General features: G+C 50.5%; 1 protein-coding gene across 2 annotated transcripts in view; it reads left to right on the top strand.

Annotated features, from left to right (window-relative positions):
* The window catches only part of SLC25A48 (solute carrier family 25 member 48), a 60494-nt gene extending 56648 nt beyond the window's left edge, over positions 1 to 3846 (top strand). For both annotated transcript variants that reach the window (XM_045285368.1, XM_045285369.1), the window contains exon 8: positions 3515 to 3846. The gene's annotated coding sequence lies outside the window, so the exon portion shown is untranslated. The remainder of the gene's footprint in view (positions 1 to 3514) is intronic.
* Positions 3847 to 4866: the final 1020 nt, after the last annotated feature.

Genomic DNA, 4866 nt, shown 5'->3' with positions numbered 1-4866 from the left:
GTGACACAATGTCATGAAAGTGCTCTTGTGTAAGGGGGACAGACATCTGTCTCCCTGGTCTCTGCTAGATCAGGGAGGAAGCTGGTGCTGGCTGAGTGGCAGAGGGAACAGCTTCTGGACTCTTCTGTAGCCCCTCATCTTGAACGAGTCAAGGCTTTCAACCCTGCTTTCACCCCAGAGGTGCTCTGGCTTTATCGCACATCGTGGGCTAGAACATATTGGGTGCCTCTGAGGCAATGCAGACAACGAATGGGGAAGGAGCACTGGAAGCACCCACTCAAACGTCAGGCAGATCTGCACAGGACCACTTTGGAGTGTTGAAGAGCAAGAACGTCACTTGGAGGACTAAGGTGCACCCTGACCCAAGCCCAAGTGTTTTCAATCACCTCCTGTGCACATGAACGTTGGACGGTGCAACGGGAAACCAAAAGAATGGCCGGAGTTGAGTGCCGGTGCCGGTGAAGAGCCTGGGAGCACCGAGGGTTGCCAGAGGAGCAAGCACACCGCCTTGGAAGAAGAATGTCGGAATGCTCGTGGACTTGAGGTCGATGAGACTTAGTCTCATGGACTTTGGACATGATATCAGGAGAGACCAGTCCCCGGAGAGGGAGAGCATCATGCTTGGTAAAGTAGAGGGGCATCAAAAAAGATGGAGACCCTCAAGCAGCTGGATTGACACAGTGACCGAGACAATTGGCTCACACAGAACAGCAGTGGGCGCCGTGCTCTGTTGAGCATGGGATTTCTGTGAGTTAGAGCTAGGTCGATGGCTCCTAACACCAGCAGTAGCAACGTGCACATGAACCTCTTCAGGGTGGACTACACAGCGTCAAATTGATCATATCTGTCAACAGAGGTGGTGGGGAAGGTGAAAGTCATCAGCCAGAACAAGTCAGGAACCAACGGTCGGGCAGCTCATCAATTGCTCATATGCAAGTTCAAGTTGAAGCTGAAGACAATTAAACTTAAGTCCATGACAGCCAGCGTACAATTTGATTATATCCTACCTGATGTGGAGACCATCTCAAGACTAGATGTGACGCACCGTACACTGATGCCTGAAGACCAGTCGGCATGTGGGACAGCATCGAGGACGTGACACCTGAAGAAATGTAATGTCAATAAGAAGATGGGAAAAAGACCAAAGTGAATGATGGAAGAGACTCTGAAACATGTCCCTGAATGTAGAGTAGCTAACGTGAATGGAAGCAGTGATGAAGTAAAAGAGCTGAACAGAATACTGAAAGGGCAGCCTGAAAAGGTAACATGAAGTATTTTAATGAAACACCCAAAGACATTGAGCCAGCAAAGCAAACAGGCAGAGCACCTTTGGTATTTCTCAGGCAGAAAGAACGGAAGAAAATTTCAAGTCTTGAATAGAAATGTTGACGGATTCTACATGGGAGGAATACACTGAGTCCCTGAACCAGAAGTAATTGGTTAGCATGCAACCATTTCAGGAGGTGGTATATGATCAAACTGCTGGTGCTGAAGAAAGAAGGCCATGGACACTAAAGGCATTATTGAACAGCAAGGCTCCAGGAATTGGTGGACTATGGACTGAGATGTCTCAGCAAAAAGATGCAGCATTGGAACTACTGACTGATGCCAAGAAAATTGGAGGACAGCTATCTAGCTAACCCAAAGGAAGAGACCCGCAGCCGTCCCCTCTCTGATGGAAGGTGATCCATCAGAACGCACCCATGATTGAAGAGTATCACTGACATCTGTTTCGCTGAAGAAAAATTTCAAAATAGTTGCAGCAATACATTGACATGTAACTGCCAGACATTCTGGCTGAATTTAGAAAAGAACATGAAAATGGGGGGTATCATTGCTGATGGCAATCTGTCTGCTGAGCAAATAAAGCGAGAAACTGGACAAGATGAAGAAGAACACCACATCAGAATCGAAAGAGGATTCACGAACAACCTGCGATGTGCAGGAAACACAGCCTTGCTTGCGGAAAATAAAGAGTACTTGAAACACTACTGATGAAGTTCAAAGACGACAGCTCTCTCTACGGATTACACTTACCTCCAGATTCCTTGCCCCGCAGAACTAAACCTCGGTCTGAGTGGCTAAAGAAAGGAGGAAAAGTAAAACTGAAGTGGACTGGAAGTCTTGAATAACGTACGAGCTCATGTCAAACATTCAAAAAAGAAGTCAAATAATGTATTGCACTGGGCAAATCCACTGCACCAGAACTCTTCAAAGTCTTAAAGAGCCACGATGTAACTTTGAGAACTACATGTGCCTGACCCAAGTCACGGTCTTTTCTATTGCCTCGGATGCCCGTGAAACCTGGCCGGTGCATCAAGACGACCCCCAAAGAATCGGTGCCTTTGAAGGATGGTGCTGCCGGAGAATACTGAACGGACCACAGGCTGCCAGAAGAGCAAATAAACCTATCTTGGATGAAGCACACCCAGAATATGTCTCAAAAGGAAACATGGGGAGAAGTTTCACTTACCATATGGACTCGGATGTCAGCCGGCCCGAATATCAGTCGAGGCACCTAATTTCACCACAAAAACTGCATTAAAAATGTGCTGAAAAACTCAGCTTACACACGAGTATATATGGTACTTTGACCATATCAGGGGGTTCTAGTTCACGGAGAAGGATGTCATGCTTGGGGAAGGAGAGGGTCAATCAGAGGCAACTCTAGATGAGATGGAGGGGCACAGTGGCTACCGTAATTGGCTCCAACATCGCCACAATTGTGAGGGTGGGCAGGCATAGACAGTGTTGTTTGTTTGTTTGTACATATGAGTGCCATGAGTTGGAACCAACTTTGGCCCCTAACCACAGCAACAGTGGTGAGTGGTCATTTCCAGCTCCCCAGCAGCAGGTGACAGGGGATACAGGAATGCTAAGTTCCTCAGAGGATAGAGTATGTGGTACCTTCCAACACCCAGACACAGAGCGCTCCCTGAGCCCAGCTCCCTGAGAGTCCCGGGAGGGAGAATGCTTCCTTCCCATGCACCCGCTAAGTGACTCCTCTCCCAGGTTGTCCTTGCTAGTGACCCAAGGACCAGTCACAGCCCAGTAACCACCACATGAAGTTGTCCGTTCTGTGGCTGCGTTAGGCTTTATCTGTTTGCACGGGGACTTCGGCATCAGGCTGTGAAGTAGAGGCCTTTGGTGGTAGAAGAGAAGGCAGGAGCCGGCTCTTAGGCTTTATCCAAGGCCCACGAATCCGAGTGCACCATTGCTGCTGACCCACCAGGATACCCTGTCCCAGGGCCTGCCTTCCTGGAGTTAGGTGAACTGCCCTCACCAGGCCAGTCCTGCTTCAGACCTCTGTGGCCCTCTTCATTAACTAGGAAAGAAGATAGGTGCTTCCTGTGCTTTAAAAGAAAAAGAAAAACATTTTAAAGTAGTCACCCTAATCCATCTGTGGTAATGACGTTATTTGAGACAATATAGGCTCCCAATGGGTCCTTAGCCTCATCGGTCCCGCGGCCTGATAACCCTACTCAGATGAAGGTCTTGTCTCTCCTGCTCCCAGGGCTGAGGTCGCCTGTCCAGGACCCTGTTCTTCTGACACGGCGTTGCTCACGGTGTCTCCAGAATTGGAGCCGGTGGATCCGCTGAAGGGAAAGAGGGCCTTCTGGTGCTGGTGAAGGCCCCCATCCCCAGACTCTGCCAGGTGGGCCTTCCGCGCTCAGCCCCTGGCTGGCATCAATGGGCTGCTGCCCTGGGAAGGGGCACCGTATCAGGGATGGATGGACACCTCGCCCCCCTCTGGGGACAGTGGGAGTGAGCACTGTCTACTCACAGAGAACCCATGGGGGAACTGGTGCTCTCTCTAAGTTTCTGAATAAAAACACTGAGAAGTTCTGTAAGGCTTGCCTGCGACAGACGCATCCTCCTCCTTCCCAAAGACACCCGGCCACCCTCGTCTCACCACCTCTTCCCAGACCCACGGACACCTCCCAGCTCAGACAGAAGTCCTCACAGAGGGAAGCCATCCCTCTTGGGGTTTTGTTCCCCCCAGATGCTGAAGTATGCAGTGGACGGCCTAGGGGTTAAAATCATCTGCAAGACAGAGGAGCCTGGAGAAACATTTCCCTCCTGAGCTTGGACGGTGTGAGCTTTCTCCGGGCCTTGTGTTCAAAGCAAATAGTCAGAACACACACACACACACACACACACACACACACACACACTCCCCACCGGCTCATTTCCAGAATGATTGCTTTATTCTAATTTCCTTTCTCACATGTGGGCCGCACATTGCTGGGTGGCTGCTGCATGCCATGGGCCCACGATGTTACCCCCAGTGCTGTGCCGACAACCAAACCAGACCAAACGTGCTGCCCTGGAGCCCATTGTGACTCCTGGTGACCCTCCAGGACAGGGTGGAACTTCCTCTGAGACTATAACCCCTTGCGGGGGTAGAAAACCTCATCTTTCGCCCTGAGAGCTGCTCTCCTTGAGACAAGCAGCCCAATGGGTAATCCACTACACTGCCCCAGTCAGCTGTAGAGTCCCGTCCTGATGAGTTGAATGTAGATTCCAAAACCTTCTCAGCGTAGTGCTGCGGTCAGGGACCACGGCAGAGCGAGCAGGGACAACAAGCCCATTTCCGTCTCGGTCTTAACACCTTGGAGGAGGAAATGGCCTCCTGTCATCATGCTTCTCTTTGTTTCCCTGTAAAGGGTCTTTCTTGTTTCTTACTCCTTCACCTCTCCATGTGGAGAGTATCTTTGGGAATCCTCTGTGCTAACAAACCTCATACCAGCACAAGCCGTTGCTCAGCACAAAGATGGTAAAGGGCCCTGGAATGAAATCTGGGGGTGCCCCTCAGGATGGCCCCGTTGGAGAGCCTTCTGCACAGCCCCTGACATAACACGGGCC

Source organism: Echinops telfairi, unplaced genomic scaffold (assembly GCF_000313985.2).
Source record: "Echinops telfairi isolate 266 unplaced genomic scaffold, ASM31398v2 ScPeMD7_7469;HRSCAF=8507_1, whole genome shotgun sequence".
NCBI lineage: Eukaryota > Metazoa > Chordata > Mammalia > Afrosoricida > Tenrecidae > Echinops > Echinops telfairi.
The sequence above is the reverse complement of the archived record's forward strand: the minus strand, read 5'-3'. Positions and strand labels throughout refer to the sequence as shown.